At 40.1% G+C, this 18,081-nt stretch overlaps 1 protein-coding gene across 1 annotated transcript in view; it reads right to left on the reverse strand.

Annotated features, from left to right (window-relative positions):
• Positions 1 to 18,081, reverse strand: part of MAGI2 (membrane associated guanylate kinase, WW and PDZ domain containing 2) — a 1,339,714-nt gene that overhangs the window by 88,171 nt on the left and 1,233,462 nt on the right. The gene's annotated exons all lie outside the window — the stretch shown is intronic.

The raw sequence follows: 18,081 nt of genomic DNA on the forward strand, positions 1-18,081 counted from the left end.
CTGAATGCAGGCTGGGATCGGTTCCACACTGTGGAAGGAGGCCTGTCCCTGGCTTCCTACAATGCTTCTGGAAGGTGTACTATTAGGCTACTGTGGGCCAAAACAAAACTGGCTGGCCATTGACAGTGTTCCCTGATATCTACGAGTTCCAGTCTCTGGCTGTGTATAGGAAGAATAGAGCAGGGGAATAGCTTATGAGAACATCTGCAGAGGATGGGATGGGGAAGGGGAAGTATCCTATAAAATGGAGAAAAAAAGCCATTGTGCTCCTTGCTACAGGGCTTTCTTCCTAGTGTTATCAGAAGCACAGTGTAAGGTCAGGGGCACTGGGAGGTGTCCAACGGCCATGATATTCTGACCCTCCTGAGCACCCACTAGGGAGGAAGTGTTGTGCTAAGACAGTGGAGGATACAGAGATGATTATGATAAAATATCACACCCCAAGGTGTTTACAATCTAACATACTAAATTAAACTACACACTGAAATGAACTAAGTGCTGTGGTTAAACATCTTTCAGGATGAATCTCTACCTCATACCACATACAAAAATCAATTCCTAAGGGGTTGTGGATTTAACCGTGACGGGTCCAACTTTAAAACCTCTAGAAAAAATATGACCGTAACATAGGAAAGGATGTCTTAAATCACCAAAATGTAAATAATACAGAATATTTATATATTTGATTATGCAAAATTTAAGAATCTGATTTCATCAAAAGGGGTCATAAAGGAGAGAGAGCTGCCACAAACTGGGAGAAGATATATGCAATGCATGTAACCAACAAAAAAATACAATATCCATCATGTATAAAATTCAATAAGGGAAAGGCAACAATAATAGAAATGTGGGCAAGAGACATCAACGCACATATCACAGAAGAGGAAAGTGAATAACTCAGACACATAAAAATATGTTCATTAGTACGCTGGAAGAAAATTAAAACCATAATGATGTAGCATTTCACATCTACTACACTAACAAAAATTTAATATTGATTTTTTTTTTTTTTTTTTTTTTTGCGGTACGCAGGCCTCTCACTGTTGTGGCCTCTCCCCTTGCGGAGCACAGGCTCCAGATGTGCAGGCTCAGCGGCCATGGCTCACGGGCCCAGCCGCTCCGCGGCATGTGGGATCTTCCCGGTCTGGGGCACGAACCCGTGTCCCCTGCATCGGCAGGCGGACTCTCAACCACTGCGCCACCAGGGAAGCCCTAATATTGATTTTATATCTAATTTTCACAAGGATATAAAGCAACAGATCATATACTGTACGTAGGAGTAACTATATTAGTACAAACACTTCAGAAATTTTTCTGGCATTATTTAGTCATTTTGAAGTTGCCCAGATCCCAGGACTTTGCAAATCTATTCCTAGGAATAGATTCAGGAATTACTTCCTGAGAGACAATGTTGCACGTGTGTACCAGGAGAACTTTAAATGAAATGTTCATAATGGTGAGGTTTCTAATACTAAGAAATTGGAAACCACCCCAACATGGAATAGATCAATAAATTCATATTCGTATTATAGGAAACTAGGCAGTAGTGAAAATGAATAAACTACAGTAATACCCATTAACATGGGTGACATTCACAAACTATGCTGAGCTAAAAAAGTCAAGAAAATATAAAAAAATATAGTTCTATGTTGGTAAAGTTCAAAAATGTAAAATGAAACAGTATATTGTTGAGGGGTATATCCACATGTGGTAAACTATAAAGAAAAGCAAAGGAATGATAAACACAGATTTAAGGGGAGGAGTTACCTGAGGCAGATAGAGGAATGGAGGGAGAGGAGATAGAGAAGGCTTTAAATATATTGGCATTGCTATTTCTTAAGCTGGGTAGTGGTTTGTGGGTACTTATTTTATCATTGTTGTTTAAACCGCACATATATATTCTATAATCTCTTTTCTACTTTACAATATTTCATAATAAAAAAATATATTCAAAAGTGTGTGATGGGAGTACTTTATCTGAACGGGGGTGGGGGTGGGAGTGGGAGGTACGACTTGGTGAAGCCTTCATGAACTGGTTCCTGAAAGATGAGCAGGGTTTTAAGGATAGACATGGACAGAGAGGAAATTCCACTTGGGAAGAAAAGGATGAGGAAAGACATGAAAGTGTGAAATAGCACTGCGTGTCCTAGAACTAGCAATGGTTGGAGTATAAATTGGGGGGATAGAGTAGTTTGTAAAGAAGGAAAACTGTATTAGGCCAGACTGTAGAAGACCTTCCAAAAATAAAAGAGAGAGAGAGAGAGAGAGAGAGAGAGAGAGAGAGAGAGAGAGAGAGAGAGAGAGAAAGGTCATACACAAAACAATTAAAAACAAAAAATTTCAACACACTTAGATCTAACCCTGCAAGCCAAGGGAGGTTACTGAAAACTTTTGAGGAGACAAGATATTTGATTACACCTGCAATTTAGGAATATAATTTGGGTGGCAGTATGAAGCATGAACGGGAGAAATTAGAGACAAGCGGGACCCATCTGGATACTGGAATAGTTCAGGCTAACAAAGATGAGGGTGTGTATTGTGACAGTGGCAGTGAAATGAAAGAAGAGAACACATGATTTGGCATCTGACGTAAGTTTCCTTAATGTAGATGTCCATTTCCAGAAAGACAGAGATTGAGGCTGTGTGTCCTGGCTTCCTTCAGGCCATCCCCTGCTTGCGACCCAGCATACTCCTGAATTAGGTAGCTAATTCCAAGCAGTGACTCAGCAGTTTGCTCCCCAATTCCCTTTGGTATCAGATACACCTCCCAGTTTTCCTTGCCCTTTCTCTTTGGAGCTAGGAAGGCAATATTTAAAAATGACCCAATATTCAATATTCATTAATATTACTTCTCTTTGCTTCCTTACATTTGACCTTAACTTTTCTTTCTGGGATCAATCATTCTTCTCTCAAGGTCTCCTACAAAGCAAAGTCATGCTAATAGGTTGAGGAGTCTCCTTTTCTTCCTGCAAGAGACTAATATTGCTGACAGTGTCCTAGTGGTGTAGTCATCCTTTCGGCAGATAATTACACAAAGACATGAGACACTAAGATGGCATCATGTCAAGAAATGCTGGCTCGTTTGAAATGGAAAATGAGTGCCTTGCACGTCCAACAGGCAGCCGGAAATTCAGGTTAGGCATTTAGAAGGGATGTCAGTCCACACCTCCCAAAGTTAGCCAATAATGAGACGAGACTGCCTTGCAGATGGTGCTGTTTTATACAGGGTCAAGAGGCAGTGGATCCCAATATACAGAAGAAGTACTTCTTGAAAAACAAGTATCTTGTCAAGTTGAATCAGCCAGGAGTCAGACACAGTAATGATCTTTTCATCCCAGAGAAGGAGGCAGCAATGTTCCGCAGGCAGGAACAGAGGCCATTTCTTTGTTCAATAGCGCAGGTGCCAGGAAGCAGCCCCAGGGAAAGGATGGGCTGTGGTGTGAGGATGCTGTTTTGCCAAAGGGGTGATATACCGGGGGCACCTCGGAGAAGAAACGTGAATGGCCTGGAATCACATTTGAAGAATAGAACACCTGGCTCTTGACAGCTTCTGAATTGCTCTGCTGTGCAAACAAAATCCTATGTGAATCACGATCAAGATGTATTTCATGCCCATTTTTCTGATTAAAACTGAGAAGTGGAACAGTAGACAGCAAACCGAGTGACTCTCTATCCACCCAGCAGAAGAGCTTTAGGTCTGGGGGAGAGATAGGATGACGAATAACTTCAGGCAGACCGCCAATTTGCATGAACACTGGGAAGACATTTCGTAAAAATGAAGAGGAAAGAAATCTTGATTTATTCTCAGGTAAAGACAGAAGTGATGGCTTAGTATAAAAGAGGAAACTATTCTCACAGATCCTCCCCTCATGGAAGAGGCAAATAAAATGTGTTTGTCAGACCACAGCAGTGGTTTGTAAATGTTCTCATTCTTTTCCATGGACAAAAAAAAAAGATGAATAACTAAAATGCAAAGATTCTCCTCACTTCTAATTTATTCAATTTCTTCTGTGTCTTTCCCCACCAAGATGCAATCCTAACACTAACCCTTTGATTCCTTACCAAACCTTTAACGAGCCCTCATGGGAAGCTGCTTTTGAAATGGTTCAAAGTTGGGCATCCAACAGAAGAAGAAACAGAGCAGAGCAATGGAGCCCTCCCCCCCCCACCCCCGTGGGATAATGAACCTTGAATAATTGACAATGGAGTGTAGCGCCAGTGGGCCGTCTCCGCTGCCTACGGCTCCCTTCCTTCTCTAATCAAGGAAATGCTCTCCCTCATTCCTGAAAGGAACTTGTGTAGCACCTTTAACACAGCGTTCATAGGTCAGACTCTGAAAAGAGAAAGGTAATGGATTTGATCTTTGTGACAGGTTTTTCTTCTCCTTCATAAAAGGCACGGAACAGAATCAAACAATAAAAGAAAAACCTCACATTTGCAGATGGTCTGAAGGGTGATTCAGAGTGATGGCTGAGAGACAATGGGTGGCTGAGTGACACGGGCTGTGATGACATGTAAAGGCTCACGCTTTATGCAGGGATAAGCTTTCCGTGTTTACTGAGTGCCAGCAACCGGAGGTGATGAAATATTGGGCAGGTGATCTTTGCAGTGCAAGATCCCTGAAATGATCTACCCGAGCCCAGACAATGGCTTTGCTCCTCCAGCTGGACTGCTTTATTCCTCTCTGAAGCACTTGTTAGCTCTCTTCTCTCATGCTTTCGATGTTATCAACTCCTTACCTCATTTATCTGCATTGACCTCATGGGACTCAGCTCTGCAGAGTCTGAATATTCTGCTAAGCTCTGGTTTTCCTATCATTCGACCAATTGCACTGCTCCCCTGTGGACCTTTTCTAACAGGCTCCAGCACACCTGTCTTGTAACCCTTTATTCTGCCATGTTTTGCATACCTCATGCTTTTGAAGTTCTTCATTATTTCCTGTTTGACCTTCTTTTACTTTATTTTCCACTCTTACCTTGTCATTCACATTTGGTGACAGGGAGTTTACAGATGAGGAAAACAAGGTGTGAACTGTATAAAGATTAAAGGCATTTAAAAAAATGTCAGGCACAGTAAGGTTTTACATACACCATCTCACTGACGCTGCAAAATCTACAATAATTAAACACAGCCCAAAAAGGATGGTGCGTTTACAGTGAGGCACTAGGGCATAAAAAGCTCACCGTGAGTTAGAATGAATTTGTCCCTTGTATTCATATACTTAGTTATCTATGAAATCCCACGTCCTGGCTCATCAGGAGCCTTTGCGACCATGTACTTAGTGAGCCTACCTGTCGTGTTCTGCACGTCAAAGGCTTCTTTTCATGCATTCATTCAGCAGTAAATATTCACTGAGCACCCACCACGTGTCAGGCACAGCACAGGGCACAAGGGTACAGTGGGGAGCACACAGCAACGTGGTTCCTGCTCTCACAGAGCTTATTCTCTGGAGAGACAGACTTCATAACGTAATCACACACAGAAATGTAAAACGTGCACCGTGAAAGACGCTACAAAGCAGATGTGAGAGCCTGTGACAGGTGGACGGGACCTGATTGGAGAGGGGAGAAGAGAAGCCTTATCTAGGGACGAGATGCTTCCGCTGGACTGAGAAGGATAAGAAGGAGATAACCGGGTGAAGAGGAGAGGGAAGCTCGTGAACTGTCAGAGACTTAGAGCCCAGTTGCCGGTTTCATGGAAAGCAGGGAGCCCGGGTGAGCTGAGCTGGGGAGGGAGGCAGGGCCGGAAAATGCAGGGCACGGACAAGCCTTGCGACGGGTCTGCTCTTTACCCTGAAAGAAATGGGGTGCCGCTGAAGGGTTTTAAGCAATGGGCAGATAGACCAGATTTGTGTTTTGAAAAGGAGCCACTTTATCTAACAGACTGGGTGAGGGGGGAGGTAAATACATGTTGATTTGTGTATCAAAACTTTCATAGCCTCTTGACACACACACTTAAAAAATGTATTCTGGGGCTTCCCTGGTGGCGCAGTGGTTGAGAGTCCGCCTGCCGATGCAGGGCACACGGGGTTTGTGCCCCGGTCCGGGAGGATCCCACATGCCGCAGAGCAGCTGGGCCCGTGAGCCATAGCCGCTAAGCCTGCACATCCGGAGCCTGTGCTCCGCAACGGGAGAGGCCACAACAGTGAGAGGCCCGCGTACCGCAAAAAAAAAAAAAAAAAAAAAAAAAAGTATTCTGTATCTCCGGGCTTAGAGTACTGAGTATTTTAATAGAAGTACAGGTCTTGGGGAGAAGGAAGGAGAAAGGAGGAAACTCAGGAATACTGAAGCAGACACTTCACCCTTCCTGGAAAATATTACCCCATTTTACAGATGAGTAAAATTGACGCTGTTAAATAACTTATGGGGTATGTGGACATGTTATCATTCTACGGGTTGCTAGGGTTGATTTAATTGGTCCTGCTGGCTAGGAGGACACTTTTTCCCTCTCTACCCTATGTGCATGTCCCTGAAGCTGCCCACAGGAGGTCTGGTATTTGGTTGATGCCATAGGGCAGCTATAAACCCTTGACGGGGTAACTCATCCAAGGTCAGAGCTAGATAGCCAGGGAGTTGTTGAGCCAGTGTCTGTCTGTCAGTATCAGGTCTGTCAGGCTCCTGCCATTTTGACTACCCCATATTTTCTTATAAGGGAGGAGCAGACTGAGGAAAAAGGAAAGGGACCAAGATAGGGATTGGCCTATGAAGTCACTAAGACAGGTAAGAACTTCCCTCTAAGCTGGTCTTCAAGCTAAGGAAGAAATCGAGTAAACTTAAGAGACAATGCAAGTATCTTAGATTACGTGATTGAAAACAAATGAAGTGAACGTAGTTTTTTTTTTAAATTTAATTTGTTTTAACGATTTTTTTTTGATGTAGACCATTTTTAAGGTCTTTATTGAATTTGTTACAATATTGCTTCTGTTTTGGTTTTTTGGCCGCAAGCCATGTGGGATCTTTGCTCCCTGACCTGGGATCAAACCTGCACCCCTTGCATTGGAAGGTGGAGTCTTAACCACTGGACTGCCAGGGAAGTCCCGTGAACGTAGTTCTTAAATGTATGTCAATGACCAGAGATAGACGCTTCAAACTGAGATAGGCCCATGGACAGGTGTATCTCACTATTTTGAACCCAACTTTCTCCCGCACTGGGAAATTCTGTGTGAGAGTCTCTTGCTGCTAAGGGAGACAGCCTCCCTGTTTTGTTCTTCCGCACTCAAGGGCACACTCATTCAAGATGGTATGTCATGCCATTCAAACCCAGTGATGGGATATGAGCAAGATGTGAAAAGGGCCCCTCCCCAGATTCAGGCAGGTGGCAGGCCCACACGTTCATGGGCCAGACAAGCAACTCAGTCTGTGGAAGATAAGGTGGTCACCAGGAATCTGCACACTACTAAATGTGTCCCCTCCCAGAAGTGATTTCTCTAAGATCTGGTGGGAAATGACAAACACGAAGTAATCTGGGCCATCAAAATAAGTTTTCTAGGAGTGAAAACCAGCTTTAAAATTTCAAATACGAAGAGGAGGCACAAGATCAAACTTTTACACAGATTTTCCTCACCATGCACATTTCTGAGGCATTTCAAGCATTTCTGCATTAGTCTCTCCTAAAAGTACACCAGTGCACACTAGAGCACTTCTGATTGCCTGTGCTGGGTCCCCAGACCCTGCTGGTATAGGAGCTGCTTCCCCCTCTCTGCCCTCAGCCATTCCGCCTTCCCTTTGTTCTAGGATCTGTTTATAACAGATGACAGAAATGGTGTAGCTGTGAACCTCACATTGTCTACAGACTTGTTTCTTTGGCCTGTGCAGCTTTTTTAAGTGAAAAAACTTTTTTTTTCAAATCTGGTTAATTCTTTAAAATACAGACTTTTGCTTTCTCTTGAAAATTCAAAGACTTGAAGAAGGAAGCCACAGGTACCATGGATCCACAGTTGGCCTGGGTAGTAGAGACTGCTCTTCAGGAGGGTCAAGGGCCCTCCGTTCTTTCCTTTTTTTTTTAAATTTATTTTTGGCTGTGTTGGGTCTTCGTTGCTGTGCACAAGCTTTCTCTCGTTGCGGTGAGCGGGGGCTGCTCTTTGTTGTGGTGCGCGGGCTCTAGGCGCACGGGCTTCAGTAGTTGTGGCTCACGGGCTCTAGAGCGCAGGTTCAGTAGTTGTGGCGCAAGGGCTTAGTTGCTCCGCAGCATGTGGGATCTTCCCGGACCAGGGCTTGAACCCACGTCCCCTGCACTGCAGGCGGCTTCTTAACCTCTGCGCCACCAGGGAAGTCCGGGCCCTCCATTCTTCACTTGTATATGTTCCCTGCCTGGTCGCTGCAGGCAGTGAGTTTTGTGACCACCCCTTACCTTTGAGAGCTTGTGGGCCAAGCAGAGCTGCTACAGTGCTGACGAGGCAAAGTGCGGCAGAGGGTGAGGAGACCATGATTCTCTCTGCCCAGGACCCAGGACTGTGTGCATCACACCCAAGGCCCAAGCTGTGGAGGCCTCAGGCGGGGCTGTAGCAAGAACTCATCAGTGGCTTTGTGGGCAGGGGACCCTCACCAGTGGAACTGGAGTTGGAGAGGAAGACAGGCTACAGAGTGACGGCAGCCGGCACATGTAGGTTGCCCTCTGGGGCTCCTACGTGAAGACACTGGGAGAGGGAGAGTAACCGCCAGCTCTAAGAATGGATATAGTTTTAGCAAAACCATAAATTGGTCGTTAAAGGTAAATGGGACATAAACTTCTGTTTCTAGCAATACGGTGGGTTAGATACCCTGAATAACCTTACCATTGCTGAACAGGCAAGAAACTAAAGAAGCCTCTGATGCCAAAAACAAAGTGAATGTGGGACTCCTGGAAGGCAAACAAATGCCAAAGGGAGCTTGACCTTTTCCTGGGAAGCCTGAGTTTCCATTGGGATGGATGGGCATCAAGGATAGAAAATACAGCTTGGGGCTACGAACAAGGAGTCTTATGGGAGATTCCTGCATGAACTGGAAACCCAGACTATTCAAAGTAAGGTAAAAAGAATAAAAAGAGTGAGACAGAATAAAATGATAGAAATAAATAAAAATATTAGTAATCAAAATTAATATAAATTGACTAAAATGATCTAGTTAACATATGCCGTTAAAAAAACAGAGAAATAGCCACGTAGACCAGAGAAACACATAAAATATACGGAGACAGAAAGGTTGAAAGGTATCCTTACTAAAATCAGACAAACCAGGCTTGAAAGTAAAAACTATTGACAGAGATGTGGTAGGTTGCTGCATAATGATAAAAGATTCAATTCATCTGGAAAATATACCAAATAACATGGCTTTAAAACATACAAAGCAAAGCTTGACAGATCAAAGAAAAATTTACAAGATCTTTAACAAAAAAAAGAAAACCTTTTAAAGCACCTAGATCAATATTTAACAGATCAAATACATAGAAATTAGTAAGAATACAGAATATTTGAATAATACAATAGTCAAGCTTTATCCAATGAATACATCTATAGAATACTGCACTCAGTAATTACAGAATGCACATTCTTTTCAAGCACACATGGATCATATACGAAAAACTGAATACATGTAAGGCCAAAGAGTAAGCCACAATAAATGTGAAAGATTGAAATCATATAGAATATATCCTCTGATGGCAATGGAATTACACTAGAAATCAAAGATAGATAACTAACCAGAAAATCCCCATACTTTTAGGAATAAAAACCAAAAACACCTTCTAAATAATCCATGCATCAAAGAAGAAATAGTGGAATGAATCATAGTGGAAATTAGAATATACTTAGAACTTAAAATAATGAACATACTACGTATCGAAACTACAGCCTTAAATTCATACATTATTAATAGAAATAAAGAAAACTTCAGAAGTACTGAGCTAAGCATCCAACTTAAAGAGCAAGAAAAATGAGAACAGAGTAAACCCAAAGAAAATGGAGGCAGAGAATATTAAATATAAAAACAAATGCATGGGCTTCCCTGGTGGCACAGTGGTTGAGAGTCCGCCTGCCGATGCAGGGGACACGGGTTCGTGTCCCAGTCCGGGAAGATCCCACATGCTGCGGAGCGGCTGGGCTCGTGAGCCATGACCGCTGAGCCTGCGCGTCCGGAGCCTGTGCTCCGCAACAGGAGAGGCCACAATAGTGAGAGGCCCGTGTACCGTGCAAACAAACAAACCAACAAAAAAACAAATGAATAAGCAAAAGAAAAAAATATGTAAGCTGGTTCTTTAAAAGAATAAAAAATGGACAAATCTCTGGCATGATTAATAAAGAAAAACAGAAAGAATATAAAAATAAACAATAGTCAAATAAATGAGAAGGGAACATAAATACAAATGCTTTAAATATTAAAAATATAATATAATATTATAAAAACTTTGAAAACTAAGATGAAATAAATTATCAGAAAAAAAGAAATTTATCAGAAATGACTCGAGAAGAAATAGAAAATCTGAAGAATACCCTAATTATTATAGAAATGTAATGTGGTTTAAAATTTTCACACACAAAAAGTACACCAGACCTGGATGGATTTACAGGTGCGTTCTACCAAACATTCAAGGACAATTCGTAACTTAAACTTGTCCAGATAACAACAGCAATGACAATAACAAAAGGCATTATTCTTTCTCGCTTTATAAGGCTAGTATAACACTAATGTTGAAATCATTCACCAACACTACAAGAAAAGAAAATTACAGGCTAATCTTACTCACGAACATAGCTGCAAATATCTTAAAGGAAATAACAGAAAACTGTATTGAGCAATGCATAAAAAAGATCATCATGAATAAGTATAGCTTAACTGAGGAAATCAAGAATGATTTAACATAATAATCCATTAATATACTAATAATATTCTTAATCATGTTAATTAGCATATTAAAGGAAAGAGATCATATACTTTCTGTGGATGCAGAAATAGTACATAAAATTCAACATGCAATCATAATTAACTCTCTAGCAAACTAGTAATAATCTGATAAAGGTTATTTATATAAACTCATTCAACATTATGTTTAATGGTGAAAGCATTCCCTTTAAGATTAGAAATAAAATAAGACGGCTTGTTTGACTACTTCTATTCAGCATCATACTGAAAACCAAGTAAATGCAGTAAAATAAGAAAAAGAAATAAAAAGACTTAAAAGGAAGACACAGAATTCTCATTATTTGCAGAAAATTGATTATCTATGTAGAAAATCCAGAGGAAGTTACTGATAACTTATTTGAATTAATAAGAGTTTAGTAATTTTGCATGATATAATTGATCAATATACAGAAATCAATTGTCTTTCTTTTCACTGGTAACACAGTTAATTTCAATATTACATTAAAATACAAAAGTAAAAGTAAAACATGCAAATGCCTAGAATCAATCTAGCAGAATATTTTCAGGTATGTTATGGAAAAAACTATGAAACTTTACTTAAGCAGTTTATGGAAAATCTAAATAAATGGATTATATCATGTTCACAGATAGAAAGACTCAATATTATAAAGATGTAAGTTTTTCCACATTTATTTATGGATTCTAAGTAATTCCAATAAAATTCCCAATAGGACAAGAAACTTCTAAAATTTTATACGGAGGGGCAAAAGCCCAAGAACATTCAAACACTCCTGAAGAATTAAGATGTATGTCTGGGGATGAGGAAACAGGCAGTTTCTCCATCAAAACTCAAGACTTATTAAAAGGCAGATGAGTACAGTATTGATGTAGGTATAGACAAACAGACCAGTAGAACAGTATAAAGAATCTATAAACAGACCATTGCATTTATAGAAATTTTATTTATTATGGAGCTGTCAATGCAGATTGTGGGGGAAATGAGAGGATATCCAATAAATGATGCTGTGACAGGTGGTTATCCATCTGGAAAAACTGAAATTGTATTTCTTCCTTTTACTACACAGAGGAATCAATTCTAGGTAATTAAAAACAGATATGAAAAAGCAAAACTATAAAACTTTTAGAAGAAGATGTAGGGAATCTTTAAGAATATGAGTTGGGAAATTATTTTTCAAAGATGACACAGACAGCAGAATCTATAAAGGAAAAGGTTGATTAAGTCAATTACACTAAAATTAAGACCTTCTGTTTATCAAAGGGCATCATACAGAAGGTGAAACTACAAGCCATAAGCTGGGGTAAAGTACTTGCAACATGAAAAACCATCACTAGGAACATACAAACACTTCTAAAATCAATATGAAAAGAAGGAATGATTTAACAGAAGATGGGGAAAAGATATGAAGAGGGATCTTTATTTAAGAGGGAATAAGAAAGTCCAGTAAATCTAAGGAAAGATGATGAATATTATTTGTAATCAAGAAATGCAAATTTAAACCTAAACTATATGTCATTTTCTACCTACCAGAATAAGAATTTAAAAGTCTGAAATACAAATCTTGCGAGGATGTGTCGTAATGGAAACTTTCACATTGCTGGTATGAGTATAAATTTGTACATCCACCCAGGAAACTATGTCTGAGTTACCTAGTTAAGTTAAATATACGCTCTCCTAGGTATATAGTATAGTCTACAGAATTTCTTGCATATGTGCAGCAGGAAATATGTACAAGGATAGTATTAGTTGCCAAAAAACTGGAAAGAACCCAATGTCCACTAATAGAGAAAACTTCAACTCTCCATAGACAAGTAACATAGACTGTAGCATATTCATACCATGAAATAATTTACAGCTTCATGCATCAACATGGATGAGTGTTATGAACATAAAGTATAAAAAGCAAACCACAGAGAAGAACATGTACAGTATGATTCATTCATATAAAGTTCACTAAGTGTACAAAACTAAGTGATACAGTTAAGAGGTACATACATATGTGGCAAGACTAGACGGAATGACAATATTTAGGGTGCTGGTTACTTCTGGAGGCTGGAGAGTGGGAGGAGAATGGAATCATAGGAGACTGGAGATTTTTTTTTTTTTTTTAACTGGGCTAAGGGTTCACGGGTGCTTGAATCACTGTTAGCATACATAACATTACATATGTTAGAAATATTCTTCTAAATGGTTTTATGTTTAATAAAAACAATATAAAACAGAATACTTTTATTCTGCAGTCACAGGTTAGTCACATCTGGACCACAGAAGGAGAAGTGACAAATATAAAGGAAGCTGCCATCAGGGAAGTTTCCTTTTCATTTAAAAAAAAAAAAATGGAAAAAAGAAAAAGATGGATAAGCAGTAAGTATCTTTTTCACACATTATTCAGTCTTACAAAATGTTGTTGGTGATTCCAAGGCCCACTGCAGGCTGACTTTTGTGTCATGTAAGTTTCAGGAAGAAGATACACCATTTCATACCAAAGTTTATGCAATGCTAAGTAGGCACAGACAGCTGTTACAGTTGTTAAGGGGATGAAGTTAAAAAGTTATGTTCTTTCTTTAAAATAAAAAAATATTTTATGGAAATGGGAAAATATTATACTCTTATGGAAACAGGAAAATACCTTTCCAAGAGCAAACCTGATCTCCTTTCAGATGTCTTTTAACTCAACTCTCAATTTTCAGTTAAGCACTTTTAGAACTACTATCCCTTCCCTCCACAAGTCTCCTGATTTCTTAGGAAGCTTCACCAGTAAATTCCTTCATATGTTCATTATTCTTTGCCTGAGTTTTCTGTTTATTGTCAGTTTTTAATTAGATTATGTCCCTAAGAGTGTTTTGCCAGAGATTTATTCATCAGTTATGAAAATTTTATCCCTCTCAACTTTATTAGACTATTTTACAAACTTAAAAAGTCTTCTTTTTAAAACAGATCCATTGCTATTTTCTAATACTTTCTTACACTTTTCCTTGAAATCTGAATGTCATTTGTGTTTCTCTTCTGATATTAGCCTTTTTGAATGACTGAGGAAAAGCTATCAGACAAGACGATTATCTTTCTATTTCCCAGTCCCCTTATTTTCTACATTTACAGATTGTGTTTTGTTTTGTCTCTTTAACGTTTATTACATAGTATTAATTGATGTTGAAACACTAGCTACTAATTTAAGTCAAAACTTGCTACTCTCTACTTTTTTTTAATGAAGTGAATATTTCATGTAATTATGTTTCACATTGTTTTTCTTGGTGTTTATTATAAATTGCACTATTCTATTCAAGCTCTATATCATGACATGTCATAATATCTAAGTCCCTCTCTCAATATCATAAGTCACTCACAAATTAATACCTCACTTCTTTGTCTTAATAAGAAAAATCAATTCTACCACTGAGGTTCAACAAAGTGAACTGATGTTTCTAAATTTAATAAAGCAAATGCATCATGTTTGCTTATTTTGGAGGTTGAGAGCAGGGCTGAGGGTTTAGAAGGGATCAAAATAGTCATATTTTTAGTAAATCTTTAAATTCATTTATTGTTACGTTTATATGTGTCTGATCAAGGAAGTTCTAGAAACTCTCTTTTAAATAAGCATTGAATTGATCTTCTGAAAAAGATTTTCTTAGCCTCTCCCCTGTATCTAGACTTGGCTTGTAAATCTGACCCTCAGAAGGAGCCATTATTTTCCCCACTACTTTCTGACTGTGGTTTGCTGTCAGTACGTTCTCATATATATTTTTTTTTTTTTGTGGTACGCGGGCCTCTCACTGTTGTGGCCTCTCCCGTTGCAGAGCACAGGCTCCGGATGCACAGGCTCAGCGGCCATGGGTCACAGACCCAGCTGCTCCGCGGCATGTGGGATCTTCCCGGACCGGGGCACGAACCCGTGTCCCCTGCATCGGCAGGCGGATTCTCAACCACTGCGCCACCAGGGAAGCCCACGTTCTCATATTTTGAGGGAACCCATTGACCTCATCAGGATACCTTACCAGGATGCTTGTTTCATCAAGTGGAAAGAAAGTATTTATTTAACAAAAAAATTGAGTAAACATACAATACTTTCCGAGGAGGAGGAAAAAAATAATTCATGTTCTGTGGGAGTACTTATTAAGCAATTTGAAAGTCAGACAGTCTAACTTGCCAAAGATCTCGGCTAAGATTATTCTCTCTGCTGCAGGTGCCCAGAAATACTAGAGCGAAATCATTCACCTGGGACTCACTTTTGGGATATGCCCACCTGTCCCTCACCAGATCCGTAAAAGAACACCTGAGGTGCAAAGAACTTTGGTATTTCTCTTGGATGCCTAGGATATCAGTTGGATGCCTAAAGACATGCTTTAAAAATACGTATCTGTGCCATCATTTCTTAACATTCCCAGCGTGAGAGGGATGTTTTTACACCTCTGTTAGCCACCTCCTCTGACATCGGATTTACCTGGTTTTCTCTGTAATCTTAGCAAAGTCTTGTACTACTAAACAGGCGCATACCATCACTGTCCTACAACCAAGACTAACGTAAAAGACCCAGGAAGAGTCTCAGATTCAGAGACTAACGTCTGGTGCACTAACTCAATGTTCAAAACTAGTGCTACTTATAGCCCTAATCCATGGGCACAGTAATTCATTAACAGTTACATGAAATGATTTCTCAGAATCACCCAGCTCTTGTGTAGTAATTCTGAGTTGGGCAATTTTACTGTACTGAGTTTAATCTAAGACACCCTGCTATTGCCAGGCACTTCCTGGCTTTTCCCTTCTGTTTCTGATCATGAAAAAAGGGAAAACAAAACAAAACAAAACTATACAGTGTGTTCCAAACTTACCTGATCACAAAGTGTGTGTTTAGTTTGGGCACAGAGGCAGTAATGCATTAACACTGAAGGTGAAGGAATCGCAATTAACACGGAGAAATATGCCTGAGTGTTTTAAAGGCTGGGAAGGACCTGGTGGTGCTAGCTTCTCTTCTTCTTGAGCTTATTTTTAATTTAGCCTGTGAATGTCTAGTTCACCTACTTTTCTCAGACGTCTTGGAACTTTATGAAGCAAGCCATAATACCCATGGAATGAACAGCTGCCTTGTAAGCATCATCTGCACAGATATTTAAGATCTATACGCATCTGGGCAACAACGGTATCAAGGGGGAATTTTATAATAAGTTCCGAATTATTTTCACTGTTAAATTCCCAAATTGGGAACCTATATGTTATTGAGTTTATGCATTAAAATAATCAAACCATTGAGTCATGCAAATAGTAATCTATCCCGGTCCTTGCTGAAATAATTTAAACACATCTGTGAATTAAAGGTTATTGCTAATTAGTAAGTACTAATGAAGGTAGAAAAGATTAGCTTTAAATGATTAAATTTGATAATAAACATTAAAACAAGATCTGAATTAGTTATGTGCTATGATCAAGAACAATTGTTGATCTTTAACTCTACAGATACAAAATATTTATCAAATTCAAACAGTAGTTAATACGTTTGTATTATCTAGTAGCACCTTTGAACTTACATGATGAAGTAGTTTCCTTCCCTGACATGGAGTTTGTTACCCTAGACAAGTTCTCCGTTGATGCCGTTAAGAATCCGTGAGTAACAAAAATCCAAAACAGGGCTTCCCTGGTGGCGCAGTGGTTAAGAATCCGCCTGCCAATGCAGGGGACAAGGGTTCGAGCCCTGGTCCGGGAAGATCCCACATGCCGCGGAGCAACTAAGCCCGTGCGCCACAGCTACTGAGCCTGAGCTCTAGAGTCCGTGCTACGCAACAAGAGAAGCCACCGCAATGAGAAGCCCTCGCACCTCAACAAAGGGTAGCCCCCACTCGCTGCAACTAGAGGAAGCCCGCATGCAGCAACGAAGACCTAACACAACCAAAAAAGAATAAATAAAATAAATAAAAAAAAACCCAGAACATCTGAATATTAAGTATAACTCTTAAAAGCAGAAAAAAGTCATCCATTCATCCCTGCCAAGTTCCTAGCCTTATTTTAAAGATCAGAAATAAAATCGAACAGTAAAATCTGATCCTTAGAATTTCTGTGACTTTCAAGTGACTTGTTTTCTTTGAGAATTAAAAGCTAGAAATATATATAGAAGTCCAAAATAAACACCCATAATATCGAAAACTGGCCATAATAACTCCTTTTGGACAGCCTGTACACAGAAAGAATGCATTGCTTTATAAAAATGACATGGAACATGGTGAAATATTGCTTATTTCTATAATCTTTGACAAGAAGTGAAAATACCATTTGCTGAAACCCAGGTAGAGGACTCATTTTTATCACCTGCCAGAAGAAAAAGCATCTTTCCTAAAATGGAGCACCTGCCTACAGAATTCTAAATCTGTGTTTCCACGGATTTAAGGACCTGAGGTAAACCACTGGCACAGGATGGAAAACTCCCTGGACAGGATCTAGGGGGAATGAACGAAGCCTGAGCCACACACATCCTAACTGTGCCGTACCTATGTCATGACAGCTTCCCTTTAGCTCAGTGGTTCCCAAACTTCAGCTTGTACCAGATTCACCTGGAGGTGGATTACACAAACACAGCCTGGCGGCCTCACTCCTAGAGTTTCTGATTCAGTAGGTCTGCGACGGGGCCGGAGAATCTGCATTTCTAACACATTCCCAGGGGATGCTGATGTCAGGGACCACACTGAGAACTACTGCTCTGGCTTAAATTTTGATTAGCCATTTAGACCATTTGTTATAAAATGTGGCCATCATTTGTTATAAAATGTGGCCACCGTTTGGAACCCACACCTCTAAAATCCACTTGTGGGGTAAGGGGAGGTCCCCTCTCTCAGGGCTCTGGTCATCTCACTCACGGCTTCTGTGCTGTGTTGTTTTCCAATGCACTGCAAAGATTACTTTTGTTCTATTGAACCACTTGTGAGTTGGCTTTGCAGCATGTTAAGAAAGTGGGAACCGGGAGCTAAGAAACCATGCAGAGACCTATTCTAAAACCACATGGAGAAGGGGTAAGAGGAGGCTGGTGTTGGATCAAGGCGGGGACTGTCATTCTCCTGAGTCAGCCTTGCCTGGGTTCAAATTCCAACTTGGATACTTCCCAGTTGTCAAGGGACTGTAAAGGCATGGAGAGAAATAGACACATTTACACTTTCTACTTCTGCACCATGGATGATTCACTGACTCGGAAATGAGACTATAGAAATGGCAGACTGGGTGGTAGGAATAACAGTTTCATTCCACTGA

Source organism: Tursiops truncatus, chromosome 9 (assembly GCF_011762595.2).
Source record: "Tursiops truncatus isolate mTurTru1 chromosome 9, mTurTru1.mat.Y, whole genome shotgun sequence".
Taxonomy (NCBI): Eukaryota; Metazoa; Chordata; class Mammalia; order Artiodactyla; family Delphinidae; genus Tursiops; species Tursiops truncatus.